Raw genomic sequence first — 19,401 nt, 5'->3', positions numbered from 1 at the left:
GTGGAGATGAGAGACATCAGGATGCAATATGTAATATTTGATCAAACAAAAAAATTCTTTATAAATGATGACAAAGTATTTAGAAAGAAGAGTAAAACCTAGAGGCAATAGTTTGGGGCTTAGTAGGGATGATTTGTGGTGCTATCTCAGCTAAGCGCTGGGCTGAGGGCCTTTTCCCATCCCAGTGCATAGTGGAGAAATAGCTATTGGTATATTCTGCGTCTGAATCCCAGTGGTAATATGGAAGTTCTATTATTCTGTCTAATACTTTCAAAAGGCCCCTGAAGCCACTGTGCAGAGGAGAATATAAGGCCCAGGGAGAGGAAATTATCTTAGGTCACTCCTTCGCTGTCTACTATTATGAAGTACTTGGGACACAATAACCTAGATTTAAGACAAGTGATTCTCTCTCTCTTTTTTTTTTAACAGTGCACATATATGCTTGCATATCTGAAAACACACAAATTCATTTGGTTCAAATCAAAGGTGGTATATCTACTTAGCATGATAACACTTTATAAAAAATGTACTCCAATAAAGGGGTCTACACCATGATGGGGAAACCCACAGAAAGAGCTGATTCAAGCTAGTAGGAGCTCACTGTCTCCAAACGGACAGCTGGGGAATCTGCATAGGACCCAATTAGGCCCTCTAAATGTGGGTGACAGTTGTGTGGCTTGGGCAGTTTCTGGCACTACGGGCAGTGGAGTCAGTATTTAGAACAGGCCTTTTAGAGCCCATTGCCTATGGAGGGATACCTTGCTCAGCCTAGATATTGGTGGGGAGGCTTGATCCTGCCTCAAGTGATGTGACAGACTTTGTTGACTCCCCCTAGGAAGTCTCACCCTCTCTGAGGAGTGGAAGGGGGGGTATAGAGGAAAAGTGGGGGGAGCAGGAGGAGGGGAGGGGAAGAGAACTAGAATTGGTATGTAAAATAAAAATAAGATTATTTTTAAAAAAAAGATAGAACAGTTTAAAAAAAAAAAGTACTCCAAAATGATGACAAAGTATTCCCTCTGCAGAGATAAGGATGAAGCAAAGATCAGCAAAGACACATTAGAAGATTGTTAGCCTTCTTGGGAAAGTTCTAGGGGTTTGTTTTCTGCTTGTTTGTTTTTGAAGATGAATGCAATCATTTAATGTTTATGTGATAAAATAGTGACTTTCTCAAAAACAGAAAATGAAAGTTGTAGTTTTAGGATTCATTCATCCGTCCGTCAGTTCATCACGCAAGTACATGTAACACATGCAGGCATGTGACAGTAGGGAGGATGGTCCTGGTCCACAAGCTGAGAACTGAACTTTTGGGGAGGGAGAGCAGGTTAGCAAGCAAGAATTAGGCTACATGTCTGCGGGCACAAGAGAAAGTGAGGGCAGTGTTATGAACACAAAGAAAGTGCTCTCGGCTCAAAGATGGCTTATAGGGTCAGTGCTGCATTCTAGAACTCACAGAGGAAGGAACAAACCAACTCCAGAAAGCTGGCTGTGTTATAACATACAAATACTTATAACTACCTATATACAACACATACACATACACACACACACTCACGTATACATAAATAACTATAAACAGAAAATAATTTCCACTTCATGGGAAATGCAGGGTCTCCACTAAACTCTTCCATGGCTGCCATCTTGAAACACATTAATTATGGCCAACAGCAGAAGGACAAATCTCTGCAATTTGGGAGGAATTTCCATTGTCTTTGGCTTTGGATAGTTTGCAAAGAAACACCATACTATAAAGGACAGCTTGAACTTTTCATACACTTGACCTCATAAACAGAGGGTGTCTTTTGTCTTTCTTGCTCTGTATAGCATTGTGTCTTTGACTGTTTTTATCAGCACTTAAAATTAGGCCAGATATGGTCACCACCAAATTTGCTGTTTTGATCTGGGTTTCTAAAAATAGCTCATTTGAAGCCTGTAATGTAAGAGGATGATGGTTACACATAACTCCAAAGAGTGAAAATATAAAACACTTGAACCAAATTGCCTAGGAGCTGAAATTGAGTGCAAATAATGCCTTGTAGCAATAGCTATAATTAGCCATCCTAATAGAATGTTTTGAAGATAGAGGTGGTTCAACTAGTGAGTTTAATTGAAAGTAAAATTTTCAGACTAATATTCCATCAAACCAAGACTGAACGAGGACAGCTCAGTCGTGACCTGGTGAAAAGAATTGAGTATGGTGGGAGATGCCCAGGCAGGAGGGGGAAGTGCTCTCTTCCCTCCTCTCCCAGTTTCCAGGCATCTTTCCCAGGTTCAGGAATGTTCTATGTCTTCTGGAAAGAGTGTCTCCTTCTCGTAGGACCAACGGCATGGCTGGATCTATCTTCTGTGTAAGTCCATCAATCTCCTACAAAAAGCAAAACAAATTTTAAAAAGGAATCCAGGAGCAGGGTGTGGTGGAATATGCCTTTAATCCCAGCACTGAATGACAGAGGCAGGTAAATTTCTTTGAGTTCAAGGCCAGCCTGGTCTACAAAGAGAGTTCCAGGACTGAGAAGAAACGCAGAGAAGAAAAGAGACCCTATCTTGAAAACCAAACTAGAATCCAGGATTAGGAGGCCAGAGGAAATGACACTGGCCATCCAATACCTCACTCATTCCCAACTCTGGGCACATTGCATTCTGGGAGGTACACACTTACCTACCAGCTCAGGAGGGCTCAACTGTCTCACAGAATTGCCTCCAGCCTGAAGACTTCTGTCTTTGCTATTTATCAGCCGAGTTACTTGGCATTTCTAAGTAGATGCTTCTCATCTGAAAAATAAGACAGGGTCATTGTGATCATCACATATCCCAGAATGCTCAGGAAGCTGAACTGTGTGCACAATCACTTGGTGCTCTAGACAGTGTCCGGTACTATAAGCTGTGTGAGAAAAATTGACCAGGGAGACCAGGGACTTCCTTGACACTCAGAATGGGTCCGTGAACCAGCAGCATCCTTGTTGCCTTGTGGCCTTTTCTTCAGAGTTCAACTTGGCACGGGAGATACTTAATAGGTGCTCCCATGTCTGTAATGAGTCACCACCTAGGTGTGTGGCTCTGATTCAGGTGAACACCGGATATTGAACAGGTCTTGGAAGCATTGTGCTGTCTTTGTGGTCAGTGGCAGCGATTTTTTTGTGTAAAAAGTGTGGCTGAGTGGGAATGCAAAGGAAGGCAGAATAATATTTCTAGGAACACTAACACTCTAGCCCAGAGTCACAGGACGCTTAAAAGCTCTGCTGTGGGTGAGATACTCTGGGCTTTAGCTGCGGCTCTGATCATCAGAGCTATCTGCGAAGCTTCAGAAGCTGATGCCTCTGAGCCTCCCAGTTTCTCCATCATTTTTTAAATTAATATTATAAAAAGTACCTAATATTTGAGTGCATTCATAGTCTTTTATATTATCAACTCACTGAGTATTTGAAACACACCACTATTATCTATGGTGCACAAATAATGCCCAGGGATATCTCAGGGATGTCACATGCTTAAAAGCACCTTGCTAATAAATGCCAGGAAGAAAGTTCTTTTTTTTTTTTTTCTTGGGCACTGGGCATTGAATTCAGGGCCTTGTGCGTGTTGAGCAAACACTCTACCACAGAACCCAGCTTAGAAGCGGGTGCCATGACACAGACGGGCTCTTGGAGAATTGTCTGGTGACTTCTAAGAGATCACAGGAAGGAAACACTCTCCCTCCAAGCTGCCTAGTAGAGAGCAAGTAGTCAAGAAATTCTTAACAATTGGGTTTCATTCAAAAATTAGTGTGTTCCCCCTTTGGGCAGAAGGAAAACCGCAAGGATTACTAAAGCATCCACGTGGTGGATGAGAAGGGGAGGCAACTACCTACAGAGATTCTGGCCCCTGACAGCTGTTCCTCCCCACCTGTCACAGCATAGGGCCAGAACTGTGGTGCTCTGCCCTTGAAACTTTCTGTTAACCCCCTTTTCATTGGGAGCGTGCAGAAACCCCAGCTTAAACAGCTGGAGCGGGAACAGGTCTGACGTCTGCCGGGCCTGAAACATTTCTAGAGAGCACCAGGTTTCTAAAATGAGCTGGACAAATCTATTCTCCGGGGAAATGGGATGTACTGCTTAACGCACCACTTCTGAACTCTGAAAATGGTTCATCAGACAGATCCAGGGGAGACTGCTTGCGCAGAACAGGCGGTGTGCACTTCAGGAATTGGCCAAAACGAAAGCCTGATGTACTGTTGGTGGCTGAGTAGCCAGTCAGTCCCTGCTCGCCTATTTAAAAGAATCCCAGTTCTGTGTAGGTTTAGGGCAGACAGGCATGCGCTCAAAAGAAGTACTGGCCAATCAGAAGAATCATCAACCGGGGCATCAAGCAGCACAGTAATCCTGTCATCTCTGATGGGGACTGGCTGGGAGGACGCCTGCCCCAAGCTACACAATAGCACAGACTTAGGAGAAGTCTATACAGAATATCTGGAAAGATTTGTCTTCTCTAATAGAAGATAGTCTGCCTACCTGGTATTTCTTCTTCCTAAAAATTTTTCTATGGGAAGTAAAGCATCTAACACAAGAGCCAGTCCAGTGCCCTAACGTGATCACTGCAGAAAGTGCACACATCTTAGCATACCAGGTGCTGCAGAGGCCCTGTGGAAACAGAAACCACCGAGCACGGCTGATAGAAGTGTAAGTCAGTATAGTCATTTTGGAAAACAATATGACAACAATCATGAAACTAAATGTGCCTGTGAGTTATGACTCATTCACATCATTGCAGGGTTCACATCAGGGAGACTCTCCCACAGTCCCCAGCTTGGGTGCAGGGTGTTCATCAGAAAACCAGACTTGGTCCGCCTAGCATCTACCAACAGGAAATAGAAGAGGACGGGGGAAGAAAGCAAGCCACGGCCAATGACAGGACAAGGGAGGTCTCTCCTATGAATCACGGGTACCCAGAGCACCCAAACTGGATTGCTATAGATCAAAATGGTTTGTTGGTTACAAGCGTGGTCCCCCATGTGGTAAGGCTGAAAGGTGGTGAGAACATTAAGAGGTGGGAGAAGGATCATGAAATACCATTTTCTGAGTGTGACACATTTGTTATAATCATGATGTCACAGCAGCTGAGGCTACCTGCTCGGAGCCTGCGCAAGACAGGATCTGTCAACAGCAACTGATGGATGGGGAAGGGTCTTCTGAGGTCCATCCCTCGGAACTACTGACGGCTGATGAATTCTCAGGGAGAGGGAACGATCATCAAATAAACACCTATTGGTAACATAACGGGCACACTGTGGAGTTCCATCCCTGTGGTCACTCAGATGTCCCAGATTAAACTCGGGATGCCATAAAAGGAAACAGTGATGACAGCAGGAACAAAAACATGAGCATGGGAAAAGAACCTGTCAGGAGGGAGGAGGAGAGTGCACAGGGGTGGGGAGAAGAGAAGGCGGAGGCAGAGGTAAGCAGAATACATTATATACATGCATCTAATTGCTAACACGTTGAATTAACAACAAGAACAAAATTTTTTAAAAAATACACCCAGAGTCGTATCTCAGAGGTGATTCTAAATCCAGTCACCTGGACAATGAAGACACAGGACTGTAATTCTTTGTGGCCCACACGGACTTATAAATGGTTTTCCTCACATGAAGTTTGGTTGGAAAGGTCAACTGCCCTGATTTAATCATCATGCATTATACATATGCACCAAATCACATTTGAACTAGGCCACTTATGGAGTAAGGAGGCCTGGTTTGGAAGGTGGAAGGCAGAGAGGGCTGGACAACAGAAAAGATGAACATGTGACCGACCCTGAGATGACAGCTTCCAGTTTCCCTTTCTACTCCCTAATCAACACACCACCAAGCTAACCAACCTTGAAAACTTCTTTCTTTCTTTCTTTCTTTCTTTCTTTCTTTCTTTCTTCCTCTTTTCTTTCCTTCCTCCCTCCCTCCCTCTCTCTCTCTCTTTCTTTTTCCCCCCCTAAACAGGCTTTCTCTTCAGCTTTGGAGCCTGTCCTGAAACTAGCTCTTGTAGACCAGGCTGGCCTCGAACTCACAGAGATCCACTTGCCTCTGCCTCCCAAGTGCTGGGATTAAAGGCGTGCACTGCTACCACCCAGTGAAATATGCTTCTATTTTGTATGAATTTTAAACTCATGCCAAATTAATAAATGTAAAGGAAATAGGTGTGTATAAAGTTGCCTCTTTGGGTGGGGGCAAGATCAACTAGGAGAAAAAACTACCTTCTGGGTAGAAGATGTTCTGTCTTGGGCTTTGATGCATTTGGGCAAATACATGTCAAGTTCAATTTCGTATTTTACCAAACATAACTTTTTTATAAACTAAAAAATACTGATAAAAATGTTATAGGGGGTGGGGTACATGACTCTCAGGCTGCATTAATCAGAAGTGTTATGTCTTACTGACATAACACTTAGTAAGATGTGTCACCAAATTCAACCTATCTGGCATCCCTGGATAAATCGAGCTGAAGGCCTATAAATATATACAACAATCTCCATCTTTCAGTTTGCTTTTTCAAACTTGTATGTGAGGGCCTTAAATACAGATCGGTTTCAGGCTGTTTATAGTACCCAAATGGTGAAACGGCTCTACCAAAATGTTTGGAAAATGTGCTGACTGTCATCAGCTACATGGAGTTGGCAAGTCTACTGTAGGCTCAGGTATCTGTGTGCCAGCAAGCTTTCTGAATTATCATTGGCAAATTGAAGGATGAAACCTACTATCATCAAAAAAGTACCAAGGGACCAAGGGAGGCAGTTTAGAAGGATGGTGCAGTATAGTGGTACCCGATAAATTGGAGGCCGAAAACCAGCAGCCTGTAGCCTCTGTGTAAGTATGACTGGGCTGGGATTCTGAAACAGTAAACATTGTTGCAAAACCGTGACTCATGTTCTGTTGAGCCCCTCCTCCATCCTCAGAAAACAATGTTCACTTCCACCTGAGGTCAAGTTCAAGATCCTGATTGGCAAGAAGAATTTCCAACACAGCACTGGGCGATGCTTAAAGACCCGAGCCCTGCTGCCAGGAACCTGAACTGAGGGAGGAAATGACAAATGGATACCGCCTAGATGTTTGCCACTTCTAGCCTCACCCTTGTTCAGGGATGGACACTCACTAACTCCAGTAGCTAGTTTTGTCTGAGACTGAGTCTCATATAGTCATAGCAGGCCTTGAGTTTGCTATACAGACCAAGGACTATGATACCCCTTCCTCTGCTTCCCAAGTGTTGTATTATAGGCAGGTGCCACCATGCTTGGTTTTATGCAGTGCTGGGGCTCAAACCATGGATTTCACGTGTGCCAATCAGGCAGCTAAGTCTGTCAAGTGAGCCATATCACTGGTCCCAAGAGCAATCATCATCCATCCAGAGGACAGAGGTTTTGAAATCTTTTAATGAATCTGGCAGGTAAAATTGTTTGTATCATGAACGACATGATGCTACAAGGTACATCGGATGTAGGATTCCCCTCTATATGCTGTGAATATGTTTTATTACCACTGGTTAAGAAAGAAGCTCCTTCGGCCTATCGCAGGGCAGAATGTAGCCAGGCTGGAAGAGCTATGTAGAGAGAGTAGGTGGAGTTAGAAAGACGCCACGTAGCTGCCAAAGGAGTAACATGCCAGCACCAGTAAGCCACAGCCTAGTGGTCAGACACAATTAATACGAATGGATTAATTTAAGATGTAAGAGTTAGTTAATAAGAAGCCTGAGCTAATAAACAGAACAGTGTTGTAATTAATACAGTTTCTGCATGATCATTTGGGTCTGAACAGTGGGGAAATGAATGAGCATTCTCCACCTATATACATTCATTATGAAATGATGAAATCCAGCTAGTTAACATGCCTGTCACCTCATAGGGCTCTCATGTTTGTGGAAAGAATATAATATCCCTTTTCTAAGCATCGTTCAAGACTATGAGACACTAAGAATTATAGCCACCATATACCATAAATCTCTGGAACGTATTCCTCCTATTGGGCTGAAGTGTTGTTATCTTTGTTGTCAATACCTCAAAGATCTCTCACTCACTCAAGAAGCCCACACCACTCTATTTTCTACTTCTAGGAGACCAATTCCTTCCTCTTAAATATGTGCCTAAAAACAAGTGGTTTTTGTACCTGGTTCAGGATACAAATAGATATTCACACAGGCAGCATGATGTATGTATGTGTGCGTGTGCACACGTGCACACACACAGATACACACACAGACACACAGACACACACACACGTCATGAGCATATCCTTCTAGGTCTCTGTAGAGGTTAGAGATGTTGGCGGCCATGATCATATATCCTGTACTACTAGCTAAGCACTGTTTCCCAAGGTAGGCAGGCAATGAACTCAAGGCTAGTTGGAAAAGAAAAGGAACTGACAGATGGGTCTAGGGTGGTTCCAGGGTGTTCCCACACATATCGCAAAGGTAAGTCCATTGGAGAAGGTGTTTTAGGTCCCATTCTTCTAATGAGGAAACCAAGACAGAAGGCCTGTCATTTGCTCGGATCCTAGGAAATCAAACCCCAAGATTGACCTCCTCGTGTTCAATGCCACATGGGGAGGGGTCCTAAAGTATACCAGCTCCGAGGACAGAGCACAGACAGGTGAGAATAAGTCTACTCTAAAGAGGGGGGGGGGTCAATGCAACTGAACCCTCAGTCAAAGAGAACAATCCAAATAATTTCTTAATAACTGAATTCACATGCCGTACAGACGTGATCTCCAGGGGAAAAGATATCAACTATTGGTGAAGAATAAAGGTACCAAAAAAAAAAATGTGTGGTACTTCTTTCCAGCAAAGTACGGTACTGAACATATTGATACTTTCTGCTAGTCAAATGAAATTTTTTTCTAGCATAAAAATAAGATGACGCGGTTAATATAATCCTATCAAAAATTGCATACCAATTTTTAAGATGTGGCTAACTAGTAGTGCTTGTTCGGTCCTAATCTGTGAATTTATGTCAATTCATATATTTCTGCGTATTCTATGAGAGCTCCCACTTATGTTTGTTTCTTTCTATTTCTCTGCCATGCAGACATTTATTGTGCTCTGTGGAAGTTCTCTCTTCAGTACACAGTTGGGCCTTGGAAAACACACAGGCAGACTGGAATTGGCTTTCCAGCTCTCCTGAGTGAAGACGAAGGATGGGTTTTATACTCAATAATAGAAAAAGATGAAAAGTCTTTCTAAACTTTGTTCAAAGGAAATGCAGTTGGACTCAAAGAAGGTCCCACCCCCACTGCCAAACAGCCCTCCAGCTACCCCATGACCTCAGCCAGGTTCAGAGAGTAGCAAACAGCCTCTTTTGCTCCCCACTGGCATTATTAAGGCTCCTATTGAGACACAGTTAATCATGTCCATTAGGAGCCTATTTACACTTGGCCTTCACTGCCAGGCGCAGGCCCTCTGTCTATGGGAAGGTAGGTAGATAAATAGCCAGTTGTGTCTCAAGATGATTAAATGCATGTACCCCACCCCCCTATAACACATTTTATCAGTATTTTTTAGTTTATTAAAAAAATATGTTTGGTAAAATACGAAATTGAACTTGACATGTCTTTACCCAAAGGCATCAAAACACGAGACAGAACATTTTCTACCCAGAAGGCAGGTTTTTTTCTCCGAGTTGATCTTGCCCCCACCCGAAGAGGCAACACTACACACACCTATTTCTGGTTACATTTATTAGTTTGGCATGAGTTTAAAATTCATACAAAATAGAAGCATATTTCACTGGGTGGTAGCAGTGCACGCCTTTAATCCCAGCACTTGGGAGGCAGAGGCAGAGGTGGATCTCTGTGAGTTTGAGGCCAGTCTAGTCTATAAGAGCTAGTTCCAAGACAGGTTCCAAAGCTACAGATAAACCCTGTCTCAAATAATAATAATAATAATAATAATAATAGGTGCTTGTTTTATGTTTAAGCTGAGTAGAAATAAGGAACAGCAGCAGGAGGTTTGAGGGGGACAGTAAAATGTCAATGGCATTCTGAGAAAGGATGACAGGTCCTTTAAAAAGCCACAGAGACACACCCTGTGGTCCAGCAATTGCACTCCTAGGTACGTATATACTGTGATGAATGTAGCTCCATGAGAAAACGTGCATCTGAACCTCCAGAGTAATCTATTCTAGAAAAAGGAAATAGCCCAAAGTTGATCGACAGATGACAGAATAAAATGAGATAAAGTCACAAAAGGGAATCTTCTGGCATTATACAAAAAGCATGAGATCAAGGTACCTGCGCAACATGAACAAGCCTTGGAAAGCTATTGCTAGTGGAAGAGGTCAGTCCTACAAGGGTACGATCCCATTTACCGAAGGGGGTCCCAGTGAGCCAATCCTAGCAACAGAAAGTGCCCTAATGAGTTCTGATGACTGGGGTAGACAGAGGTACAGGAACTTGGGAGCTAAAGGGCCCAGACTTTTTTTCTGAGGAAATGTATATGTTCTAGGATTGGTAAATTCCATGGTATGTGACTTCTGTCTAAATAAAGCTGTTCTACAAGAACATGTTTAGAATCCGCCCATGTGAAGACAGCCCTAATAGGTGCAAAGCCATAGCAGTGTCCCTGCAGTGGAGATTTAATGGGACAATTGCTTGGTATTATGGCCTCAGAACTCCATATTCCCAGGAGACAGAGCTGGCTCCAGTAAGGTCTCTTTCCCATGAGAAGGCCTGGGATTTGTTGCCTTTCCCAGCGGCCCTTCCCTCTCTCTAGAGTCTAAATCACAGAACTCAGCTAGCTCTGTCCCACTGTCCTCTGTGCTCAGAGTCCTTTGTAAGGACAGGCTGGTGTGTGTGTGTGTGTGTGTGTGTGTGTGTGTGTGTGTGTGTGTGTGGACAAGCTTGGGTGTGGCATTATGTTTAGCAGAATACACTAGTAGAATGTGGAGGTGGGTAGAGTCCATCAGAAAGAAAGGTCAAGAATTCTGTGGTACACACATTTTGTGTTGGTGGTGGTGATGTTATTTTGTTCTGTTTTGAGATAGGTTCTCATATAGCTCAGGATGACCTTGAACTTCTGATCTTCCTACACCCATCTCCTGAATGCTGGGACCTTTTGGTTTATGTCTGGTTTATTTGGTACTGGGGCTCAAACCCAGAGGGCTTCAGTATGTTAGGCCAAGGCTCGACCAACTTGTGCGATATCTGTAGCCCTAGAAGGGAAGAGGTCTAAAGCTGGATTCCCCTCATCACTAATGAAGGACTTCATCTTTTTTCTGCCTTACCTCAAAAGAAAAATGTCCTGACCTACAGTCCAAGAATCTAAAAGCCAGCCCTGGGGATATATCCAAGGGCTATCATTTGCACTGGACTGAGTTTAGTTAGTATCGTGTCCTGTCTAAGCCACACTGGTCTGTGTTCCAGAGAATGTGTTAGCACCCACATGGTACAGGAGCTGGTAAGTTCATATGGGCAGATTTATTATATAAAGGGCTGAGAGCATTTGGGGCACCCTCTTCTGTCATTTATGTCATACAACATCCAGCGGACTTTAAAAAGGCCATGTTGCATTCCAATCGCTCACTATTTATAGATAATACTGAACTTTCTATTTCCAATTCGTGGAATTTACATATATGTATATATTTGCATATATGTGTGATAATACATACATACATTATTTTTTTTTCTGTAGCCTTTTCTGTCCAGGAACTCACTCTGTAGACCAGGTTGGCCTCAAACTCACATAGATCCACCTGCTCTACCTCCCGAGTGTTGGGATTAAAGGCGTACAAAACACTATCCTTCTGATTTTTTTTCTTTTGCCCTACAATTTAAATATGTAAGCCTTGTGAGGTGGTGCACACCTGGAACCCTAGCGTGCAAATCAGGTGGTGGGCACGGTCTAGTTTGTGACTGGCAGCTCATCAAGGCTCATAGAACCTGGCTCGCAGTCAATGCCATTCCCTCTAACTGGTGAGTACTCACCATGCGCTGAGTCGTGTAACATACCCTTTGTGCATCCAATCTCACTTAAATGTCACCCTGCCTCTGGCAGCTAAGAGAATAACCACTGTTTACCACAGTACTGAGGTTTCATTCATCTTAACGGGCTGCACAGACACTGGAAGAAATTTGAAGGGTCATAGTCACTAGTTGTTGACTATGAGTAACACTGAAGCCCAAAGAACCTATGATGATGTACCAGAAACTGCATCCTTCCGCGTACACCAGATGGGAAGACTTGAGTATCTAGATCTGAACGTCTTTCTAAAAGGCTAACAAGAAGGAATTTAAACCATAATGGATACTAAAATGCAGGGTAGAAAGCATGCTTCCTACACGGAATGTGTGTGGTACACAGAAAGAGTGAGCAGCGGGTTTTCAGGTCACCACACCTTGGAGAGAGAGCACGGGCCTTTCCCTTTCCGTGTGCCTCTGAATGCGGATGGCACCAAGGCAGCTCATGACTTTCTGGCTCTCGTTTGTAACCCCAAGGTCAAACTGCACATTTTAAATTGGATCCAACTTCTCTGCAGGATTTTGGTCACACACGTTAAAGAGAAGTCTCTGGGGCCTCTGTGGCTCTAGAGTTCTAGCCCCCGGAGCAGCAGAGAGGAAAGGTGTTGGGGTAGGGGCAGTGATAGTCCCACTCTGTGTCCTTTTGAAAGTTATCTGTTGTCTCCTGGCTTTGGGATCAATAGTATCCCTCCACAGCAGCAGGGACAGCAATAGGCAATCTGTTCAATAAACAGCCAGGGGAACTTACAAAGCATTTAGAAGCTGTGCCATTGGGGGAAGAGGCTCAGTATGAACAGAGGGGCTTTGGTGGTCTGATTACCCTTTGCTGGAAGGGTAAGGTGAGGGTGTCTGATTCTCACAGGGATGAAGGAAAGTAGGGGAGACTGATCAAATAGGAGATGTCCACATGCTGCACCCACCGAGCTCCTGCTTGCACATGGACAGAACACGTTAGATTTGTGTGTGTGTGTGTGTGTGTGTGTGTGTGTAGGAAAATGAAAAGATACAGGGGCAAGGATTGCAGGCTGTCAGGAGAGAAGCCGCGTTTCGTGAATTCCCACCAAAATCTCCCTGAACTGTGGAATATTAGAGTCTATGTCTGACTTCAGGTGCTGAAGGCGTAGGTTGGATCCAGGAGGTACTTGTATGATATAAGACATCTTTCCCAAAGCAGACTTGGGGAGCTCTTATGTGGCTACTAGGTGATAGGTGGTCCCAGGAAATCACCAGTCAAGACTCCACTGAGCACCACCTCTCAGTTCTAACCAGATTTTTTTTTCTGTTTTCTGTTTGTTTGTTTGTTTGTTTTTTGGTTTTTCGAGACAGGGTTTCTCTGTGTAACAGTTCTAGCTATCTTGGTAGTAGCTCTTGTAGACCAGGCTGGTTTTGAATTCACGGAGCTCTGCCTACCTCTGCCTCCCGAGTGATGGAATTAAAGGCATGCACCACCACAGCCTGGCTAGAAAATTTTCTTAAAGACACTGGGATGAACCCACAGCAAGGCATGCTGAGACTTCTCTTCAGACTGTGAGTGCATCATAAACAGAGAAATACCCTTATGAACCACACAGTAAACACAATGAATATGCATGCACGATACACATATATCTCTAAATATACTATCTGATTGTATGCACACACACAAACACCTACTTTTTCATTTACTTCTCATATAAGCTCTATGGTAACACTAACATAACCCCATATGCCAGGTAAGGAGTCCCAGGCATGGAAAAAGTGAAAACTTGACTTAAAGTCATTTACTGATCAATGGCAGAGGCCAGCTAAACAGGTAAGGAGGGTCCCAGAACCCAAGAGTACAGTTCTACTTTCTATTAGCAATAGAGTAAGCTTATGTTGGGACCTCACAAGTCTGAGAATCCCTAGACCCCAGTTCTTCTCCCTGACCCCACTCATATCACCCTTTCCTCATTCCTGAGTGGCTAGCATAGCACCCTGGAATTCACATCCTTGCCCCCAAACTCATTGTCTTCTGCAAGCCCACTACAGCTAGCTACTCAGCAGAACTCAGATCCACAAAAGGTTATCATGCTTGCCGGATTTTGTTTCCTTGGCCCATGAAAGCCAGCTATTTCCTTCAAATTGGTATCAGTCAGGTCAGGAAGTTTCTTTTTCCCTGCAATCCATTGTGTGTGACAAGATCAGAGAGTCCTGTGGCTACAAGGACAAAGTCAGATTGGCCTCGGGAGATAGAAGCAGGCTGTCCGAGCCTTGTCCTGTGACCCATCTGAGGTGCCTACCTACCAAGGGAGAAAAGGAACAGTAGAACACCCATCACGACAATTACTCGGAGCAATTATCATCAACCAGAAGAGTCTTGGCTCTTATCAAAGGCACCTAAGAGTCTTACACTACTTTGTTCTGTCTCATAAACCCACTGTTTGCTGTCCAGTGGCAAGGAACAGCACCTGTTTCCCAGAGCAATATTCCCAGGAAAGCAAACCTTTCTAAAGGAGGAGGTGGTGGCAACATCAGAGGACATGCTACCTCATTTCTATGTCACAGGTAAAATACTAGGGCTTATAATACCAGTAAGGACCAATAGAAATCTAGTAGGGTGTGCCTAATGTGGGTTGGAGCCGATAAGATGGTGGTCATATAACACAGATGCCCACGCTCTAACCCCTCAAACCTGTGATGACCAGGTTACACAGCAGAAGGGAACTGAAGCTGCAAATTGAATTAGACTTGTGGATTTGTTTGGAAAAAAAAAAAAGAGCTGATTCTAGAATATTTTGGTGGCCCCAGTTATCATCGGAAGGGCTTTTAAAAAAAAAAGAAAGAAAGAAAGAAAGAAAGAAAGAAAGATAGAAAGGAAGGAAGGAAGGAAGGAAGGAAGGAAGAAAGAAAGAAAGAAAGAAAGAAAGAAAGAAAGAAAGAAAGAAAGAAAGAGTGAAGAGCTGGAGATGTAGCTCAATTGGTAGAATGCTTCCTTACAATGCACAGAGCCCTGAACCTCATCCCAAGAGCCAAATAACTGGGCATAGTGGTACATTGAGCACAGTAGTACCCAGTGTGAGGGTAGTGGGAAGAGGGGAACAAGAAGTTCAAGGGCACATAATAACAAGTGCTTATTCTTCAGTCCCCCATCAGCTGGTCAGCTAGGTGTTGGCTGATGTAAGCAGGGCTGGTGGAAACATTGTTCTGCATCTATATCACCCTCCAATCCCCAAAGGCACATTGTTGCCATGACCGTGAGAGTTACAAGAGAAAGTACACATTCCATCCTCCGCTTGGGTGATAAGACCAAGAACTTTCCACAGAGCACAAGAAGTCACATGGACAAGTCCTACGTCCTATCCAAACTATGCTATGCCATCACGACAAAGGCGTGAAAGCATAGTCTTGGAAGGGAAGGTTGCAGAATTGTAATGAGCAGTTCAAGTTACCAAAGGCAACCAGCAATCAGTATCCCGTGTTACAGATAAACAAGGCAGAACAGAATCACTTAGAATGTCACCCAGATCATACAGCTAGGACACAAGGGAGCGAGGACCAGAAGTTCTGATGATCTGTTTTAACTGTCAACTTCGGGAGACCCAGAATCACCAAGAAAAGAAGCCTCTTTACAGGGAGTTATCTTGATTAGACTGAGGTGGGGTGATCCATCCATTGTGGGTGGCACCGTAAGGGTGGGTTATAGTGGGTTAGAATCCTGGACCAGATGAAAAGGAGACCATAAGCTGAATGAGGCCATCACCACTCTCTATTTCTTGACCGCAGATGCAACCTGATCAGCTGCCTCAAGTCCTCATTGCTGTGACTTCGTTCCTTTGAAGGACGGGGACCCTGGACTGTGATCTGAAATAAACCCTCTCTAGGAAGTTCCTCTTGCCAGTGCATTTTCATCCAAGGGACAGACAAAAGAAAGAAAGAAACAAACAGAGAAGCAAGCAGGTAGCTTTAGAATGATGGCTGAGAACTGACCCCCGCTAATGAGTAGAGTTCAATCTGTAGGACACTACACGTTACTGTATCTGGTGCATCGCTCGGGACTGCGAATGTTCTCAGAAGCAAAGGAGCCATACTCCAAGGCGGAGAAAACCAATGGAAAGGCGGCCAGCTTGAGCTATTGCTTTCAGTGAGGCCACATTCTCTTCTACAGGCCTGGGGCCAAGACGGTTCTGTGGCTTTCCAGGGATGATTGTACAGCAAGTCCGGCGCCCAGGCTGAGTCAGCTATCCATGGCTGTCACAAGGCCAAATGTCCTTTTTCCCCATCTCCGGGGACTGAGTCTGCTGCTAAGGTAGCCTGCTTTTTAAGAGGCCCGCACCTCTGTTCTTCAGAGAGCTGGAGGCCAGAATGAGGGGTCGGGGGAGGAAAAAGTTGAGGAAGAAAATCAAGAGCGACGGAAAGAAGCAGAGCTGTCCCTGAGCGCTGAAAGGCAGATGTGGAAAGAAGCGAAGACTGGAAGGAAGTAGTCCTCAGAAGCAAGCGTTACTGAGAAACGGGATTGCAGAACACCTAGTTGGACTTCTTGGAAAGGATCAAAAAGCATATCCGGGGCCTCCTTAGAAAGCTTGCAGGGCAGGAAAGCCAGAGGTAGGAGAAAGTAGCCATTCTGTAGGCTCAGAATGGTCATAGAAGCAAAAACACCTAGAGACTTTTAATGCTGTGTTCAGGGAATCACCAAAATCTCTACATACTTGGTGCTGCAAACAGAGCCAGTGGCTACTCTGACTTAAGCGAGTCCTATAGCAACTGGACCTTATTCTTGCTCCCTGTCAACCCAAGTGAAGCCCATCCCATCCCATCCCATCCCATCCCATCCCATCCCATCCCATCCCATCCCATCCCAGGACATCCTCTCCCTTCCATCTCCTCTTACCAATGAAGGACATGGTATCATTTTACTTAAAAATGAGAACTCCTAAAGAGCAGTTAGCACTTTTTGCTCACCTACTGTAACTCATCAGTTCAGCTCACAAACACCCTGCACAGGATAGATAGCGTTTGTTTCCCTGCTGGCCAATGCTCAGTGAAGTTAGTTTGCTTCCAGTCACTGGCTACAGAGCGAGCCCAGAGTTCAAGTCAGATTTGCAAGATTCCCAAACGCTGGCTCCTTACGTTTTACCAGGCCTCAACTCTGGATCTAGTGCAAAGACTAAAGAAGAGATGGCCCTTTGACTCATGTATCAGCCACTAGCAAAGTCGCTCCTGCTGAGAAGTCACTAGAACACAGTAGAGGGCTTAAGAGCGAGCATCCTGGAGCCAACTCGAGGTTCTGAACCATGTTTTCACTGTTTCCCATCGAGAATGGAAAATGGGACACAGCAGTTAGCCTCCCTTGCTAGGTTTGCTCCTCTGTAAAATGAATGCTGCGATAGTAACTATACTGCTAAGGTCTTACAAGGATAAAATAATTGGGTGAACATGAAGAATTTACAGTAGTGCCCAGCACATAGTCTGAAAACAGTGCTGCTGTGCTGTGTTTTGCTGCTAGGACTGTAGGTGTCAAAACTGACTTCATCCTTTCCAAGGTTTAAATGTAGTGAAGGAAGACAGAAATGAAACAAAAGCAAATGAATGTATCCTTATAAATCAGACTGTGAAGACAGAAGTGGCACCATCACGATGAAGACCAGGAATTTCAGCGCCTGTTTATCACAGGAAGACCAATTTGAACAGCGCTTAACCACAGAGGCTAAGGAATTCAAACGAAAGGTTATAGCATATCTGAGAAGAACAGAAAAATAAGAAAACACGTTTCAAAGAGCTCTATGTGATCCCGTATCAGCCCTCCTCCTCAAGACCCTGGAAAGAGTTCCTCTTCAAGTGGAGGAAAAAGAATAAAGAACCTTGTGTTTAGGCCGGGCAGTGGTGGCGCACGCCTTTAATCCCAGCACTCGGGAGGCAGAAGCAGGTGGATCTCTGTGAGTTCGAGGCCAGCCTAGTCTACAAGAGCTAGTTCCAGGACAGGCTCCAAAGCTACAGAGAGACCCTGTCTCAAAAAACAAAACAAAACAAAAACAAACAAACAAAAAAGAAGAACCTTGTGTTTGTCACAGACCCCAACACCAGGCCTACCCTAATGAAGTCTACTCCAGAGTCAAGTTCTACAAATGTAGGCTCTAGGGTATAATTAATGAAAGCCCTCTGATGAAGTTCAGTATAGAATTAACCCTCACGGACTCAAAATTTAGCTTGCACTCATGGACGCAGGTCAGACCCCAACCATTGATCCAGAGACCTAAGTTCTCTGCTTATCCAAATGATTCCAGGCTTCAGGATGGCCCCTACACACCCAAGACACTAACCTGTCTACAGAATGATCTAGACACCAGGGCATTCTATTGTATTCATGGTTCCAGTAGTAATCCTATCCACAGACTTCATCAACCAGTCCACCCAAATCCTGCATGCAGATGAGCTGACGAGTGCATAACTTTCTTTGCTAAAGCTAATCTATAAAAAATATAAGCATGCTTACTTCTTTAGATGGACTTACATCAACACAAGGATCATGAAGATTCGCGGATACCACGAAAGAAACAAATTTCAAGGAAATGGATATCCATGAGCTGCCTGACAAAGAATCCAAAATATCTGTCTTGAAGAAGTTCTGTGAAGCACACAACATCACAGACACACTTCTGCATGACATCAGAAAACAGCATGTGAGCAAAAGTAAACAAAGACAAAAACCATTTTAAAAAAAGAAGCAAACAGAAATTTTAACACCAATTTGTAGAAGGAGCAGCCGGCTGAGTTCCCGTCTGGATCCCGGCTAGCTTACCCCGAAATAATTACACAGAAACTGTATTCATTTAAACACTGCCTGGCCCATTAGTTTCAGCCTCTTATTGGCCAAATCTTACATATTGATTCAACCCATTTCTAGAAATCTGTGTAGCACCACGAGGTGGTAGCTTACCGGGAAGATTCTAACCTACGTCCATCTTCATGCCGGAGCTTCAAGGCATCTGCCTGACTCTGCTTCTTTCTCCCAGCATCCTGTTCTGTCTACTCTGCCTATCAAAGCTGCTGTCCTATCAAAAGCCAAGGCAGTTTCTTTATTAACCAATGAAAGTAACACATAGACAGATGACCCTACTACATCACCAATTCACAACGGCCAAACTAAAAATTCCGTAGGTTACTTCCACAGCAGACTTAAAAGGGAATCAATGAGCTCAAAGACAGGTCATTTGAAATTAGTTTGGAGCAAAACAATAAGAGAATAGAGTACAAAAACTTTCTGGTACACCACCAGATGAAAGAGAAGAAAGGCTGATAACAGCTTGTTGAAAGAAAAAAAGAATCATAGAAAACATTTCATAGCTGGAAAGGGAAATAAACATCAAGTTGAGTCCCAAAGAATCCCAGTCTGGTTATTGTGAAGAGAGCTTTACTGAGACACGTTATAATCAAATGATCAGAAGCAAAGACATAGAAGTCTGACAGCAACAAGAGAA

General features: G+C 44.0%; 1 long non-coding RNA gene across 9 annotated transcripts in view; it reads right to left on the bottom strand.

Moving 5' to 3' along the window:
• Nucleotides 1–2,081: 2,081 nt before the first annotated feature.
• Nucleotides 2,082–19,401, bottom strand: part of LOC125415053 (uncharacterized) — a 207,092-nt gene continuing 189,772 nt past the window's right edge. For all 9 annotated transcript variants that reach the window (XR_015735605.1, XR_007236504.3, XR_014997994.2 and 6 more), the window contains 2 exons: nucleotides 2,657–2,769; nucleotides 2,082–2,362 (listed from right to left, as the gene is read on the bottom strand). This is a non-coding gene — a long non-coding RNA (uncharacterized LOC125415053). The remainder of the gene's footprint in view (nucleotides 2,363–2,656; nucleotides 2,770–19,401) is intronic.

The sequence above is a fragment of the Myodes glareolus genome, chromosome 19 (assembly GCF_982192425.1).
Source record: "Myodes glareolus chromosome 19, mMyoGla1.1, whole genome shotgun sequence".
NCBI classification, from domain to species: Eukaryota; Metazoa; Chordata; class Mammalia; order Rodentia; family Cricetidae; genus Myodes; species Myodes glareolus.
Note: the sequence above shows the minus strand (reverse complement) of the source record. Positions and strands in the feature narration are given on the sequence as shown.